The 18,323-nt window shown below is 37.1% G+C and overlaps 1 protein-coding gene across 1 annotated transcript in view; it reads right to left on the reverse strand.

Annotated features, from left to right (window-relative positions):
- The window catches only part of R3HCC1L (R3H domain and coiled-coil containing 1 like), a 92,104-nt gene that overhangs the window by 62,103 nt on the left and 11,678 nt on the right, over nucleotides 1-18,323 (reverse strand). Inside the window, exon 2 of the mRNA XM_059899269.1 lies at nucleotides 8,797-8,905. The gene's annotated coding sequence lies outside the window, so the exon portion shown is untranslated. The remainder of the gene's footprint in view (nucleotides 1-8,796; nucleotides 8,906-18,323) is intronic.

Raw genomic sequence — 18,323 nt, forward strand, 5'->3', positions numbered from 1 at the left:
CAATATACGACATGGGTTAAAGGCTAAACTGTGTGGTAGGATTCCAGAGAAATTAAATCAGCTCTTAATTCTATTTCTTCTCCAAGTCAAACAAAACATTCTCCATCAAAAGAGTCTGCTCAACTTGTAAAACAGAATAGACCTGAAAGAGAATTACTGTTTGCTCGTCACCCAAAGTTTAGTCAAATTTTGTATGGGAGATTCGGCTGTGCTTCAGCCTCGTATTGAACACACTCTAGGCTGGCAGTGGCGGGAATGAGACTGCACTTGCTGTCACATCCCGCCAAACCCCAGCGCAGTGCTCTGTGGTCAGACTAAGGCCAGGGCTGCAAGCGTTGGTTAGAAAGCGTCTCAGAGTTACAGCTGCCTGTTCCACTAAATCTCATTTCATCCTACTGATGGATGGATGGACAGATGGCTGCTTGGTGAAAGCAGCATTATCAAGCAGCTTCTATGGAGCCTCTGAATGATGGATAGCCCTCTTTCTACTTTCTCCAAACCACCATCGATCCAAGCCGTATTTCAACGGTCAGAAGCCCAGTAATATTAAGACACGCAATCAGGTTAAGTTACTTGCAGTGTAAACCTTTAGAACAGAAATTCTAACACCTCTGCTTTGCTGTCAGGAACTAGGCTGAAAATGTTACAGTCCGTTCTTTCTAGATGCTAACCCAATGAATTCCAACAGCTCAAGGCCCAAAGGGAAGAGCTGGGCTCCATTCCTAGGAGCACTTGAAAAGCTAACTTGCCTGCCAAATTTTTTACTAGCCAGTTCTGTGAAATGAATTCTGCAGTTGTAGCGAGCAGATCTGTGACTATGCGTATCCAGTGGAGTGTGAAGCTATTAGAAGCATACAAACCATGCAGAGTTTGTCAGTGATATATAATCACTAGCCTCAAATGTGTGGCGCCCTGGATATACCAAGTAGGCATGACTACCAACATCAAGGAGGGTGATTAAAACCAGGATAGATTAAAATTTTGTCTTTTGCACATAATCCTAAAACGCTGTTTCTATCTAGTTCGCCTGGCTGGCTTCTACTCTCTTGTGTACATATCAAATCATAAGTACTAATCCTTGCCTGTTTTCACAAGTACACTTCTGCATCCACTTGTCTGTCACCTTCTAGACACTTAGCTTGTTTATTTGGACTACATGCCCTCTTTGTTCCTTCCATGTTATCCTGTGCCCTCAGACTCATACAACTGGACTCTATATCAAAGTTACTTCCATTCATGTGGTTAAAGAAATGGACTCTGAATCCAGCTTTGTGATATAGATTCCTAGACCCCACATGCCCTCTCTTTCTAAGCTCACGCATCCCCAGATGACTTCTCTAAATGCTTCACTACCAACTATACCCCAAATCAGCTTGGCTTGGCTCCTGGTCCTGCCCTTCTTGACTGACTCGCTGTCACTCTGAGCCAATGTTCAGAGAATTTGTTTGTATTTGTTTTGGGGGTTAGAAAAATGTCTCAGTGGAGTGGTAATTGTCGTTCTTCTTGCCATAATGGTAGTTTACTTTAATACTTTAATATTTGTGCCTTAAAAACACCTATAGTTCTATTCCTAGCAAAAAGAAAAAGAAAAAAAAATCATGTGCTATTTTTATAAGATATTGCTTAATTATAATGTCTTATCAAGAATAGCACTGTCCTTCACATAAACATTAAAGAATTTTTACAGAATCTTAAATTACATTATTGAAAAAGATTGTATAGGTCAGAATTCAAATAAGGAAATTGAGGATCTGAGCTTGTAATGTGCATGGTTAGATAGATACTAAGTAGCAAAGCAAGACTGGAACCTAGATTTCAATTAAAAGTATTGTGCTTATTTTATTATATTTCTCAGACATCCCACTTTCATCCTTGGGATTTCAGAGGGAGTGAGGGTAATAAGGATTGAATGTCATTTGTATGTGTGCCTGTGTGTTTGTGGGGAGGAAGGTGTCCACAAGTAATTTAAATTTAGCCACTCATACCATTGTGCTTCCCATCAAAGTTGCCAGTGGGTCATCTGAGAGTCACTCTCTACCTTAGAGAACAAAATTAGATGAATCCCTGACAACTAGAAACCGCTACCTTTCTCTTCTCCCTTCTTTATCTAGAAGGTTGAAAAGAAAAAAAGCAGAAAGATGTCTAATTCAAGTAGAATCAGAACAGCAAGAGGCTCCATAACTTAAATTAAATGGATAGAGGAGCAATGTGTCCTCTTCATTTCCAAGGATGTCACATACTGGTCAAATACAGAGCACAAGCTGACTGATTGGACTTCACCCTCTGTTGGTCAAAATGTGTCACTGCTGCATTTTCTGATTGTCAAGCTACCTCCATACAGATCTTTATACCTTACAGCTAGCTGAAAAAGACCTTGGAAAATCGTGTTGTATAACCTCCTCATTTTAAAGATGAGGAAACTGTTTGAGGAATTTACTTAAGACTTGTAGCTATCTGAGTGGTAAGTGAGACCAGAATCCAGATCTCCCATCAACTAAACTAAGTAGTTTTATCACCATCATAGCTGCCTTAACCAGTTTTCCACCTAGTATATATACTCAGGATATACTAGCTGAGCAAAGTTTAATCAGGAAGTCAATTGTGCTGCAGAAATAACCACATAATACACATCAAAACCAAATATATTATCCACACTAATGCACACCTTCATCAATGTAAATGATCAGGATGACTTTCCCCTCCCATTCCCACAAAAATGTCCTCAAACATTGGACAAGAACTCTACTACAACTATTCTTAGGACCAGACAAAACATTTCTCCTAGGAATTCAAAAAAAGGCACCTCCTCAGAAAAAATAACTGGTGCTAGGTGAATAATAAGGAATGACAATTCTTTAAACCCTTATTTTATTTCTATATACTCCCTAAGTTCACAGAAAAGCTGTTTTATTTGCATTAACCAAATACACTTTAGAATAATCAATTGTTTTACAAGTCTATCTCAAGCCAACACAAAGATCCTTTCCTTTCACTAAAAAGTCTTTTTATAGAGTTTCTATTTGGTTAAGAAAGATCTATTAAGCAATAGATTAAGCAAGAGAACAGTGACATATTTTTCAAAATCTGCTGCTGTGAATCACATCTAATTACGTTTTCTGTTCCATTAAGGTTTAGGCTCTACAAGCAAAAGTGAAGTAGTGGCAGAGTAGTACCAATAGTAGTAGCAGAGGAAGAGAAAGAAAAATTAAACAGCTACCTACCATTCAATGAGGACTTAGATGTGACATGGACCGTGCTACATATTTCATATATCTACTTTCTCATTTGATTCCAACTATAATACTATGAGGTAAATATTATTACCTCAATTTTACAAATGAGAAATCTGAAGCTTAAATAACTCAAGATCACACAGCTTCTAAGTGTTGGTTAGGATTTCAAAGTTCCTGCATTTAACTACTACACTAGACTGCCTGATATTCAGCAAGATGATCTCTTACAATCATCTATTAATTTCATAAATATTAACAATTTGCTTAGAATCTGTATAAAGGCATAGCAGCCAAAGAGAGCTCAAAGACTGCTGCAGTAAAACAGGAAAATCAACTAGGATAAGAATGAAAGATTAATGCTTTCATGGCATGACTATTCCCAATAACCTTCCAGACTTAAAAGTGCTGACAATAATAATCTACTACTATCTCTGAAACTTCCTCATTCACCTTGCCTCATCCTCAAAGCCATATGGTGAAGAAACTCACCAGGTGTCAGGAGAGGAACTCCCTCTCTTCTCTATTCCCCGTAAGAATAATCTCTATACTTCTTTCTGCCAACTCCCCTGACCATCTGAAAACATTACCCTTCTCTACATACTTCCCTTTCTCCAGAGGCACATGGGAACATGGGAACAATGACCAGTGAAACTGATAACACAGTTCCTAGACTGCAGGAACCTTCAAAGCAGAATATAGAGTGCACTTTCAAATCTGAATCTAAAGAGAAAAGAAACTTGTACATAAAATACCTGCTGCAGAAGGTATTTTCAGATGTCATCTTAAACAGAATATAAGTTACAGTATTTTAATATTAGTCTGCTTCAGACATTTACAGCCTTCGCCTCTGTGCATGCAGTTGAACAAAGAATATAGCTTACATAACTGGAAGAAACATTTCACAAAAAATCTGAGTATCAAGACAATGAAAGACACTGGATAGATAATTTCAATGGGATCTTGAGGGCCCCAAAATATGTAAACAAACTATGGCATGAAAAGGTTTTTCTTACAACATAACACAATTCATGCTCCACTGGCCACAGTCGCCATGCATCGGCACCAACTGATTTCATGCTTTACAGGCTGGGAAACAGTCCGCAGCTTAGTCTCTTTCACACTCCACTGATGTGGTAACCCCATGGTTCACCAACTTAACTGTTCCAAATTTAATGTTTGCACCTACTATTGACAACCTCAAAAGGTAGTCAGATCAAAGCTTTAATATAACTGAACAACAGCAATATAATATGTAACAGAAAGGTAGAGAGAAAAGTCTGCTACCTGCTCTGTATATATACCTGGTGGTAGGGAGGAGAGAGGAAAACTCCCTCCTAAAATTTCTTTCCCTCACTATACATCTGGAGGTTGGTCTGTGTTTCTAGACTTATTTGAAATTAGTTCCTCTCCTGGGTTTATCCTGGGTTGCATTGATATCCTATACTTGACAATAAAAGAGTTGAAACGAATAAGGCTTTCAGGGCTGTGCCTCAAACCTGACATACATTAAGCTTGATTTTTTTCCCCTTTAGGATTCACAAACTAAAGCTAATAAACCACTAAGTAAATTTTGAAAGTAGAGACTACTAGGCTTAATCTGTGCTAAGTGTCTTATATATGTTATCTCATTTGACCCCAAGTACATACTAAGGTAGCTATTATTTTCTCAATTTTACAGATGAGAAATCTGAAACTTACTTAAGATCACACAGCTTCCAAGTGTTGGTTAGGATTTCGAAGTCCCTGCACTTAACTACTACAGTAGACTAGAATACATGCCTTCTAAAAAATGGGGTAAAACAAAGCATAGCATAGTTTTAAAAAATAGAAATGCCAAAGTGCAATAATAACAAAAGAGAATAATTGTAAAGGAGATGGAGTACTTATGTTAGAGACATAGTTACAACAACTCTATGTCTCCTTCCTCTTTGTAACTACAGTACCAAGTGTGAAGGCCAAATGTGGCTAAGAAACAGACACCGAAAGAAGCAAGCTTCATTTTAAAGCAGGCAAAGAAAACATCAGATAATTAATAAAAGCTTCTCTTATACGCAGATTAAAAGTTTACTAATTAGAGTTTCAAGAATAACAAACAATTATCTTAGAATACAGTGGTATCTTCAGAGAACTGCCCCTTTAAGGATCAGGAAGACTGTACAGAGTGCTACAAAAGGCCTTCAAAGTACAATAATCTACTGAACAAACATGGCTCGGGTACTAAACCGTATTCTAATCTATTATTTTTATGATACAAAAAGCAAGATAAATGTTAAAGGTTGGTAAAAGCTAACAATAGGTGATGGTATTTTCTTGCAGCAAACAAATATTTATTAAGTGCACATACTGTACTGAGACCTATGCTGGGACAGTGGAAACTGTAAAGTTGGGCCACAGGTAAGAACATGGTTTGAACCACATGAATAATGTAGCCTCCTCTTTAAGTTATCTCTACCTAATTGGGAAGATAAGAAATTTAAAAAAAAACAAAAAGAGTTGTTTTAAGGTAGTATATAACTGCCAAACAAAGAGAAAAGTTGTAAATGATAAAAAGAGAGCTATCACTTAGGGCCTGGAATAGCTGAAGAAGATGTCGTAAGGTAAGAGGAACTGGAAGCTGGTATGTAGACTGAGAATTGAAGGGAGATATTCCAAGTAAAAGGAATAGCCTGAACAATTTGAAGAGGCAGTAAGTTAAAAAGCATTATTTTGGGACTTCCCTGGTAGTGCAGTGGTTAAGAATCCGCCTGCCAATGCAGGGCACACGGGTTCGAGCCCTGGTCTGGGAAGATACCACATGCTGCGGAGTAACTAAGCCCATGCACCACAACTACTGAGCCTGCGTTCTAGAGCCCGCAAGCCACAACTACTGAGCCTGTGTGCCACAACTACTGAAGCCCACACGCCTAGAGCCCGTGCTCCACAACAAGAGAAGGCACTGCAATGAGAAGCCCGCGCACCGCAACGAAGAGTAGCCCCTGCTCGCGGCAACTAGAGAAAGCCTACGTGCAGCAACGAAGACCCAACACAGCCAAACATAAATAAATAAAATACATAAATTTAAAAAAAGCATTATTTTGGAGACAGCTATAGAAACTACTAGAGCCAAAGGTTCAATATAGGAAACTGTGGAATATTCTGCCAGAAAGATTATTTTCAGCCTGGAGGGCCTTCAACACTAGGTTTAGACATTCAATACCCCAAGCAATGGAGAGTCAAGTCTAGACCCTACAGACAATTCCTGAGAAATGATACTATTACTGTGTCTCTAGTTCTCCATACCTTCCCTTACACCATCTGCCCATTCATTTACCCTGTCATCTTTTTTAATAGGTACCATCAGGTAAAGGTGGTAAGATAGCACACAACGTTAACACTGACATCTCTCTTATGCTTGCTTAACCCGACGGTATCGATGAGCAAGTGTAACATTTAACCAAAACCCAGAAACAGGATCAACAGGAGGGATGGGCTCCAAAACAATGTGCCCCAAGTCTAATCCCATACTCAGTAACAAACATTACATCTAGGGGAGCAATCAAATACACTTATTTTGTATAACCATTCTCACAATCAGAGAAAGAATTGAACCAAAGCTTGCCCCACATTATATTCTACTGCACAATCCAAATAATACCCAGAAACTCATGCCTTGATACCTGATGAAGACCCCTATAGTTGGCCAAGTGTTTCTGAAACAAATAGCTGGTGATATATGTATATGTGTATAAAATCTAATAAACAAATAAGTAACAGGATATACATTTGTCTGAGATAAAAGCCCAGTCATTTTGGATCTAGATATGGTAACTGGCCTTACTACCACTGCAACAGTTCCTAGAAAAGATAAGACCCATCCCCATTACCCTGATTTTTATAGTTTCATTTTCTAGCATGAAGTGATATTTCTAGTCTCTTCAAAACTTTTCCATCTATCCAATCCCTACTCTCATCAATAGAACATCTAACCTTACAGTTTTGAAGACAGAATGAAACGATAACAGCTTGAAAGGAAAAGTGAAACACACTACTTCTACCCCACCAAAACCAACTCCAGCTGTTCGTTTCACAGTTCTATCAGCAGAGCTAACAAGGAGAATAGCTAACATTCTAATTGCCCACAGAACCTGAGTTGCTCTGCTCTTCTCTCATTTCTCCCCCTTCCCATCTCCTCTGTAACTTGCACACGACCACCTCACTCTGCTGTCCATCCTCCCTAACTGCTGCCCAACAATTCACAGGCTGCCACAGATTGTCAGTACTGTGTTTGGGGACTTGAGAATTACCCCTGTGGGACAGCGCAGTGTGTTAGGACAGCATTTGCCCGGACACAATGTCGCTCTTTATAGCCAGTTGCAAATTAGTTTCTTCTTAAAAAAAATAATACTCCCAATAAGACAGGTACAAGGAGATTTTAAATAACCAAGATTAAAACTCACTTGGTTTGCTCTGAGATCTGGGCTGTTTCAGAGTCAGGTACAACAAAATCCCATGCCTCTACTCACATGAGCCACGCACATCATCTAGGAACATCTGAAGTCAGCTTTCCGATGCTAACAGAAGCAAAGAGGCTACCAAAAAACATATCAAAGGAGAATCTTCCTTCCCCTTTTTTCTGTGCCTATGGCTCCTCATCCTTAAATTTTATTTGACAGTACTTTGTTTTAAGCTCAGCTCTCAATATCAACATTTACCTCTCACTATGTTTTGCTGTGCAAAACCATTTAAAAGGAAATTCTGGAAATCACCAGTATCGTTTCATTATAGTTTCCATCCAATTCTTTGCCATGTGCTTCAGCAGCACACAAGTACAGTCATCTTCTGACAGTTGCTGTGACTGACCCTCTGAAAAATCCTTCATCTTATATATCAGCTTCCCGGTTGCCACTGGCTACACATGAGAGTCAGAAGCTGGAACAGACTGAAAAGATCATCAGAGGATGTGGGGAAGAAAAACCTCTCACAAAACAGCAGGTCATATCAACTTAAGTCTTCTTAGAAAAAAGAATTAATTAAAAATAAATACCTACAGAGTAATATTTTAAAAATTAAAATCAGTTTCACTAGTTATCTAATTAGTTTTCATTTCTAAGTTCTTTGATAGCATTACTCATTCTGCTTTATTATGCTTTACTGAGGATTTAATTGCCCATCTAGTCTTCCCAAATCAGTTCATCAAACCCCTACAATAAAACTGCATCTTTGCTGCTCCCTATCTGAACTACAGGGAAGCTACAGCTGGACAGGACGGATGTTAATTCCCAGTTCTTACAGTAGAAAGAGACTGAAAAGAGCAAAGATAGTAATTCAACTTTGAGAACCAATTCCAATATTTAACCAGCCCCTGTTCTCTCTACAACAAAACCAAAATTTAAGAAAGACAGTGAATAGAAACAAGAAAATCTTCAAAAGACCCTGAACGTCTTTTAGGATATTGCCACTTTCAAACTTGTTTTACATGAGAGTTACAAAATAAAACGACACTTAAAAAACAAACTATAAGCAAACAAATAGAGTAAATAAACAATATTTCTAAAATATGCATAAGTATAGTTAACTGACTTACCAAATAAGTGACATTTATCTTTTGAATAATAAAACTCTAGAACGTGCAGATAGACTGTGTCTGAGGCAAATGGTACAAAAAGTCCCGTTCTGACAGATAGCAGCCTCACCTGGAAAATAATAGTAATAAAAGTTATTTTTATAAAAATATGTAGTTATCACTTCTTTGACACCTGTCTGTGCATTGAACTTTCAGGATCTCATTTCAGGAATACTAACAGTTTAACACAATGATTTACCATAGAATGTGCAATGAAAATAAACACACACACTTTTTAGAAGCTCAACAACAAAACAGAAAAAGGAAATGTCATCTTCTCTCATTCTCAGCCCTCTGAGAACTAGTCTGAGGGGGACAAAACATCTACTAACTGCCATCAAAAGAAAAGAGAGAGATAAGAAAATAATACAAATGATCAAAACACAAAAAGATGTTCAACTTCTAGTCATTACTATAGTTTTAACTTTTAGGATGGCACATGGTGGATGTTCAAAAGAATATGCTGAGTGGATGGCTGGCTGGATGAATAAAAAATAAACCTTATCAGTTAGCAAAGAAAAAATAAATCACATCAGTTAGCAAAGAAATCCAAAATAAATATATTTTTTTACCCATCAAACTGGCAAAGATGAAAAAAAGAGCAATAAGGTCCTGTTTTGGTAAGTACAGACTGAATAGGACTCCACACTGTTCATGGAGGTACACATTTTATTAATGTAGAAAGCATTTTAACAATATTTCAAACTCTTTTATATATCAAAAGACCTTTGGACCAGACAATTCTCCTTCAAAGAATTTATCATAAGGAAATAACTGGATTTCTACAGGATACTTATTCCAGAACTATTTATAATAGTGAAAAATTATAAATAACTTTAATGTCCTTCTATATGGGCCAGGTTAAATTATGGTACGTTTATACTATGTAAAACAATACAGACATTAAAAAGAATAATGTGGGGCTTCCCTGGTGAAGCAGTGGTTAAGAATCTGCCTGCCAATGCAGGAGACACGGGTTCAAGCCATGGTCCGGGAAGATCTCACACGCTGCAGAACAACTAAGCCTGTGTGCCACAACTACTGAGCCCGTGTGCCACAACTATTGAAACCCACACGCCTAGAGCCTGTGCTCCCAACAAGAGAAGCCACCACAATGAGAAGCCTGCACACCACAACGAAGAGTAGCCCCCACTCACCGCAACCAGAGAAAAGCCCGCGTGCAGCAACGAAGACCCAACACAGCCAAAAATAAAATAAATTTATTTTAAAAAAAAAAGAATAATGTAGTTCTACAAATATTGGCATAAAAATCTACAAACCATATTAATAAGTTTTTAAGAAATGGAGAATTTAACAAGAAGTGTTCAAAAACAATATAAAGAAAACTTTAAAACATTCCTGAAAGACAAAAAGTAGATTTGAACAAATGGAAAGATATTCCTCATTCTTGGATGGAAAACTCAACATCATAAAGATGTCAGTTCTTCCTAATTTATAAATTTAATGTAATCCCAATAAAAATCTCAATATGAACAAGCTTTTTTACAGAGACAGACAGCTGATACTAAAATTCAACAGAAAAATAAACTTGTAAGAATAGCCAATAAAACATTAAAAAATTTTAAAGTTAGCCCTTGATATACTATCAAGCCTCTATAATTAAAACAGTGTGATAATGATGCAGGAATAGACAAACTGGTGTAAAAGAACAGAAGTCCAGAAATAAACTCAATGGAAACTTAATATAGGATAAAGGTGGCATCTCAAGATATTGGGCAAGATTGTACTTTTTAAAGAAAATATGTTGAAACAACTAATTAGCATCTAGAAAAATATTATTAACTCATACATTATGCATTAAAGTAATTCCAAATGAATCAGGGATCCAAATGTAACAACTAAAACCATACAAGTACTATAAGAAAACGTGTGTGAATTCCTCTTTACCCTGGGTAAAGGGAAAGGTTTTCTAATTATAACCCAAAATTCAGATGCAACAAAAGACTGAAAAATTGGACCACATAAAAGCTCAAACACATGCACACACGCACAGACACACAGACACACAGACACACACACACACAGTAAAAGATAACTGACAAACTGGGAGAAAATATGTGTAACATATATCACTATAAACAGCTAATATACCTAATATATACATATATATATATATTTATATATATATATATTTTAAAAGACCCTTAAAAATTGAGGGAGAACACATAAAAAACCTGATAGAAAAATGAATTTAAAAATACAAGACAATTCACACAAAAAGATATTAAAATGGACTTTATATATTCTATGAAAAGACCATTAACTACTACTAAGTGAATATTAAAACTGTATCGAGATACTATCTAACTATAAATAGGTTAGCAAAAATTTAAAAGCATACCAACATACTCTGACCTCTGATGAGGTTGTGGGAAAACTCATGCATTGCTGGTGGGAATTCAAATTCATACAACCCCCACAGAAAGGGATTTAGCAATACTTAGGAAAACTATATTTGCTTTTAAACTTTTGACCCAACTCTCCTATTTTAGGGATTTACCCAAACATATATTTCCAACGTACAAAAATATATATAAACAACGTTAGTACTGCAGCAATGTTTATAAATTCAAAATACTGGAAACGGCCATAAGAGAATGGTTAACATCCTCACAATAGAGTACTATGCAACCGCAAGAGGGAGGAAAAGACAAAGGGAGGGAGGGAGGGCGAGCTCTACAAATTTTTCTACAAATTGATATGGAATGGATACCAAAATATATTTAAGTGAAATGTTAAATTAAAAAAGCAAAGTACTATCTATAGTATGCTAAATTTTGTGTAAAAAGTTAAGAAATAAGAAAATAAATGTGTATCTCCTCATTCCTGGGGGAAAAACACAGAAGAAGGATAATTCAGAGAATGATAAGATTGGTTACCTATAGAGGGTGGGTGGAAACAGGGTGAAAAGGAAGAAGAAATGGGTGACAATGCTTTGAGTATATATATATATTTTTAATACAATTCTGACTTTTGGAACCATATTAATGTTTCACATGCTCAAAAATAAATAAGATCAATTAGGATAGGGAGAAAAACTTAGAATACAATAGAAATGAACTGTATTTCAAATAACTAACATAACCACGTTATAGGAAGAATGTTGGGGAGAGATAACTAATCCAAGTAACTTTTGAACATGGTTTCTTGCTCAGTGATGTCCAATAGAAAGACAATGGATGCCACATATGAAATTTAATATTTTCTAGTAGCCACATTAAAATAAAAATAGGTAAAATTAATTTTATTAATTTATTTTACCTAACATATCTAAAATATTTCAACATATAACAACCATATTATTTAAATATTAATGAGGTATTTCACATTTCTTATTTCATACTAAGTTTACAAACTGTGTACAGTTCACACTCACAACACATCTCAATTCATGTGGTTAGTGGCTACTTTATTGGCCAGTGGAGATTTAGACTATATGCCCATAGGCTACAGGAAAAAACTATAAACAAATATTGAACTCTACTTACTAGGTGTCTTTTAAGTAGTGGTATGAGTTAGCAATTCTTAAACTATTTTCTAGTATTCCAGGATTAGGCCAATAAGTAAAAACATGAATAATGGGGGCAGGTTTCTCACTTTTGGAAGAGGGAGTTATAAATACAGAATGAATAAACCCTGTAGTGTTGGACTGGAATCAGAGGTATCAATATAAACTCATTGCTTTCAGGAGACAGATAAAGATGTATATGAGCGTGTGTGGACACACACACATATCACATATTTCTATTTCCTAGATGCCTACTGAAAGGGCCTAAAAGCAATGATACTGACACCCAGCAGCACTGTCAATGGACATCTAGAGTCCAGATCCTGGCTTATAGAGCCATTCTCTACTAAAACAAACCAGAGCTCTTTGAGGAAATAACTTATTGTAGGACTCAGGCTGGGAGAGTGCAAGATAAGCCTAGAACATCTTGTGGTAAAAAGTGAGGAAGTGCTCCAAGAATGACAAGGGCAAGGCAAAAGGAGACAGGAATCAGCTTGAATGGGGCTCCCACTGACCAAATCAGGAACAGCGTCAAAATAAATAATGAAATAAAGTATTATAAATAAGTGTAGAAGACATGATGGAATTAGAAAATCACCATTTAGGAACCATCATGAAAATGATTCAGGCAGAAATCACCAATGGATACTAAAGTTAGTGAGCAAAAGTTCAAGGAGTAACAGGATATATATAAAATCTCGAAGTATTTTTGCAAAGATGCCTCAAAATTACAAACAAAATGTCAATGCACTTAATCCCACTGAACTGTACACTTAAAAATGGTTAAAGTGATAAAATTTTATGTTATGTATATTTTACCACCAAGAAAAATTATAAAAGGAAAAATAGTGGAAAATCTGGCAGATACTACCTTAATGAAGTGATCCAAGATCACAATACTAATATTTCAACATCCTGTGCCTCCTGACATGATGCCCTGAGAAGCATAACATTACTTCTGTGGTACTCCTGCCAGAAACGGATAACCTGAATCCAGTCATGAGAAAACAGCAGATATACCCAAATTACAAGCATTTTACAAAATAACTGGCCTGTACTCTTCAAAAATGTCAATCTCATGCAAAAACAAAGACCGAGGAAATGCTCCAGATTAAAGGAAACTAAAGAGACATGACAACTGAATACACTTCATGAGCCAGAATTTTCTTCTGCTATAAAACAGTACATTATTGGGACAATGAGTGAAATATGAAAAAGTCTGTGGACTACATAATAATATTAAATCAATGTTAATTTCCTGATTTTGACACCTGTACTGTGCATTCATACAAGAATGTCCTTGTTTTTAGAAAATGCACTCTGAAGTATTTAAGTATACAGGGGAATAGGTCTGTACCTTACTCTCAAACAGTTCAAGAAACAAATATTGCAGGTTGGGGGAAAGAGAGGGAGAAAGGAAATACAGTCAAGTGTCAACATTTGGGGTATCTGGGTACATTTTTTGTACATTCTTGTAATTTTCTGTAGTGTGAAATAATGTCAACATAAATTAAACAGAAAAAAGATGTTAGCACAGTACCTGGCACATAAATCAAGTACATAAATCAAAACAAAGAAGACACGGGATATGGAAAACAGGATATCCAACACAAGAGAGAAGTGAAGGAATATTGGTGAACGGGAATTCCAGGATGCTAACTGTGAGCTAGAAGTAGAACGCAACCATTTCAGATGAAAGCTCTGTGACAGAGACAGGCATGTTGAAGGCAGTCATCCCCAGGCTCTCTGCCATAGGACCATATTTTTAATACAACACAACTACTAGAGGATGTGCTCCACTCAAGCAAGAGGGTAAATGAAAAAGATAAGAGTTCCAACAATATTGGGAATCATACCCAAAACAGAGAAAAGTCTAAGGACGACAACAAAGGAAAATCATCCCAGGAAAAGAGCTGTGCAGCAGGCCCAAATAGTAGGCTCAGACAAGAGGACAAAGAAAGTCTCCAGAAGAGAAATTTCCAAGAATTTTTTTAAAAAAGAAAGAAAATTTGAAATGACAGATTACTGTCACTGACCTTGTGGAAAACTGCACTTAGAGGCCACTATTTAAGACACTATAAGCAAATAAAATTTGCACAGACATAATAATGTAAACACAACATTAACTATTTGATTTAACCAAATATTGTAACAGAAACTGGGAGGCCAGGGGAGGAGTAGCAGTGGTGACTGTGGTTTAAGAACAATAAAACTGGGCTTCCCTGGTGGCACAGTGATTAAGAATCCGCCTGCAGGGGCTTCCCTGGTGGCGCAGTGGTTGAGAATCTGCCTGCCAATGCAGGGAACAAGGGTTCGAGCCCTGGTCTGGGAAGATCCCACATGCCGCGGAGCAACTAGGCCCGTGAGACACAATTACTGAGCCTGCGCGTCTGGAGCCTGTGCTCCGCAACAGGAGAGGCCGTGATAGTGAGAGGCCCGCGCACCGCGATGAAGAGTGGCCCCCGCTTGCCACAACTGGAGAAAGCCCTTGCACAGAAACGAAGACCCAACACACCCAAAAATAAATAAATAAATAAACTCCAATCTAAAAAAAAAAAAAAAAAAAAAAAAAAAAGAATCCGCCTGCCAAGGCAGGGGACATGGGCTCAAGCCCTGGTCTGGGAAGAACCCAACCTGTCATGGAGGAACTAAGCCCATGCGTCACAACTACTTTATCTGCGCTCTAGAGCCCGTGAGCCACAACTACTGAGCCTGCATGCCACAACTACTGAAGCCCACGCGCCTAGAGCCCGTGCTCCGCAACAAGAGAAGTCACCGCACCACAACGAAGAGTAACCCCCGCTCGCTCCAACTAAAGAAAGCCCGCGTGCAGCAACGAAGACCCAATGCAGCCATAAATAAATAAATACATAAATTTATAAGAACAATAAAACTTTCTCTATCATAATAGAAACACAACATATAATGAATAAATTGGTGAATCAAAAGACAGCATTACACACATATTATTTTAAAATATGGAGATATGTAAATGCAAGAAGGAACAGCTTAAGGAATTGAAAGTGGTTACCTTTAGGGAGAGGACTAGAGAGAGTGGGCAGGAATGACACAGTAACTATTCACTATATTTTGTTATAAACCCTTTCAAAACTACATCTATTTTAAACTATATGTCTGTTGACAAAATATAAATAGCAACATATGAACTTCTCATCTTAAATATATGGTTCATCATTCAAAAATATATAAATAAAACATTTTCAATTGAAAGGGACAAAAATCCTAGGGAAAACATATCCCCCTTTTCGTTAGAAGACCTTCATATTTCCAACACTAAAAGAACATAAACATACAAAATATGGAAGCTTTAAAAATAAAAAAAAAACTCTAAAGCAAATAATTACCAATTTAGTGGATAGAGATAATTCAGTCATGGTAATACTAGGAAGATTGTAGGTCTGACCTTACTTACAAATTCATTAATGATCAGGAGAGTGCAAATAACACATTTAATTAAATATGCTCATTTATCTATTTTGGGAAGTATTAACAGCAGTGAGAGAGAGTGGTAATATAAAAGGACAGAGACAGATTAAAAACAGTGGCCCAAAACAACCAAATTGGAGAGTGGATAGAAGACTAGGTAAAATTAGAAGCTTAAAACAACTAAAGAAAGATATCAGAGGCTTAATTATCATCAATTTTACTGCATGCTGCTGCCATATGAAGAAATTCTGGCAAACACTAATGTTAAGTGAGAAGATATATATATTATATATATAATATATATGTATATGTCACACATGCATACATATATATACATACCCATAATCTTTTTCGTTATAAGAGACTGATAATCCTAATTAAGTAGGGATTCATGAAGGGAGTACACCCTAAAAACAAAGTACTGTTGATGCAATTTGATAAGAGTAGTTTCATACTCATAGTTTTGCCAAGTACTGAAACTCTTATCAAGGATTACCAATAATGAATTAAACTATCCTAAAGACAATTAACTCTGTTATCTACCCGATAATCCTCATCTAGCTACCCTTGGATTATCCTTATTGTTCCTGTTTTTTCTTCCCAGGCACTGACCATTCAAAATAGCTTACATTTCCCAACCTCTCCTGCAGGAAGATGTGGCTACATGACCAATGGAATATGAGCAAAAGTGGTACATATAACTTTCAGGAAGTATCCTTAAAGGGAGGGAGATATGTTCTTCTCTTCCTCCTTTCTGCTGGTTCGAACGTGGATGAAAAGGCTGGAACTCCAATAGCCATCTTAGACCATCAAGTGAATCCATGCACAGTGGAGCAACAACATGACACCATGATAAACCACAACAGTCCTAGACTACTTCTGGAATTCGTGACATCGAGAGAAATGAAATCTATCATGCTTAAGTCTCTGTTATTTGGTTGCAAACAAATCTAATCCTAATTAATATAACCTCTATACTAATGTACACTCCTTGTTTTCTTTCGTTCTCTAAACAATCTTCCACTGCCCTTCTGCTGGCTCGTTTTCTGCCTCCCACTCCCTTACTATGAATATTCCCCAATATTCCATCCTTGGTCTTTTCTGCTCTTCTCCCACTAAGTTCTAGATCAAACATTCTAAAAAACCTCATCACTATATGTCTGATCATTTATCTGGAGCTCTACTTTTATCTCCAGCTGTCTATCATTCCATTTGTACAAGACATAATTAAACAGGAACACAAGTGATTTTTAAAACAAAAAAGATAAATAGCCAAAGTGGTGGTGGTAGCAGTAGTGGTAGTTGTTGTGATGGTAATAAACAGCTAATATTTACTGAGCTTTTAGTATTTGCCAGGCATTGTTCTAAGAGCTAACCCTCACAATAATCCTATGAAGTAGGGCATATTATCACCATCCTCATTTTAAAAATGAGGAAACTGAGACCCAGACAAGTTAAGTAACTTACTCAATACACAAGACTAATGTACTAAAGAGATCATTCAAATCTAGGCTTCCAGAACCCACCCTCTTAACCAGCGTGCACTAGCACCTTTTCTAAGGATGCTATCACAGCTTTTTAAGGTTGTCCTCAGCAACGATGATAGTTATTTAAATATCTACCATGGTAATAAATTTCATGCCTCTGCAGATTAACTTTTAGGAACTGTCAAATATCACTTAGAAATAAAAATGGTAAATAAGATGAGTGATCAAGCAAGATAATACTCTTGGGCACAAAAGATATGACCATAAAGTAATGAGACCGGTTTTCTTATATGGTTCTATTGGTTCTGAAAGCAGTTCCAAAAGACAAATTCCAAAGAATATTTATTTGCTAGAATAAATGCATGGTCTTAAAAATGGATTACTTTCAAAGGGACAGCATTCATTTATATTATTAAGTTCTTTATTTTTAAAGCACCAGATTTTTTCAACTACCACTCAAATTATCTAATACCTAAAACTTGTATTAGAAGTTGAACTCATTATCTTTCTCCCTAGACCTATCTGAGATCCTTTCTCAGATAATGTCATTATCAAGACACCATAATAGGGACTTCCCTGGTGGTCCAGTGGTTGGGACTTCGCCTTCCAATGCAGGGGGTGCATGTTCAATCCCTGGTCGGGGAGCTAGGATCCCGCATGCCTCGAGGCCAAGAAACCAAACATTAAAAAACAGAAGCGGGGCTTCCCTGGTGGTGCAGTGGTTGAGAATCTGCCTGCCAATGCAGGGGACATGGGTTCGAGACCTGGTCTGGGAAGATCCCACATGCCGCGGAGCAACTAGACCCGTGAGCCACAATTACTGAGCCTGCGCATCTGGAGCCTGTGCTCCGCAACAAGAGAGGCCGCGATAGTGAGAGGCCCATGCACTGCGATGAAGAGTGGCCCCCACTTGCCGCAACTAGAGAAAGCCCTCACACAGAAACGAAGACCCAACACAGCCATAAATAAATAAATAAATAAATAAAATTAAAAAAAAAAAAAAACAGAAGCAATACTGTAACGAA

Source organism: Balaenoptera ricei, chromosome 16, assembly GCF_028023285.1.
Source record: "Balaenoptera ricei isolate mBalRic1 chromosome 16, mBalRic1.hap2, whole genome shotgun sequence".
Taxonomy (NCBI): Eukaryota; Metazoa; Chordata; class Mammalia; order Artiodactyla; family Balaenopteridae; genus Balaenoptera; species Balaenoptera ricei.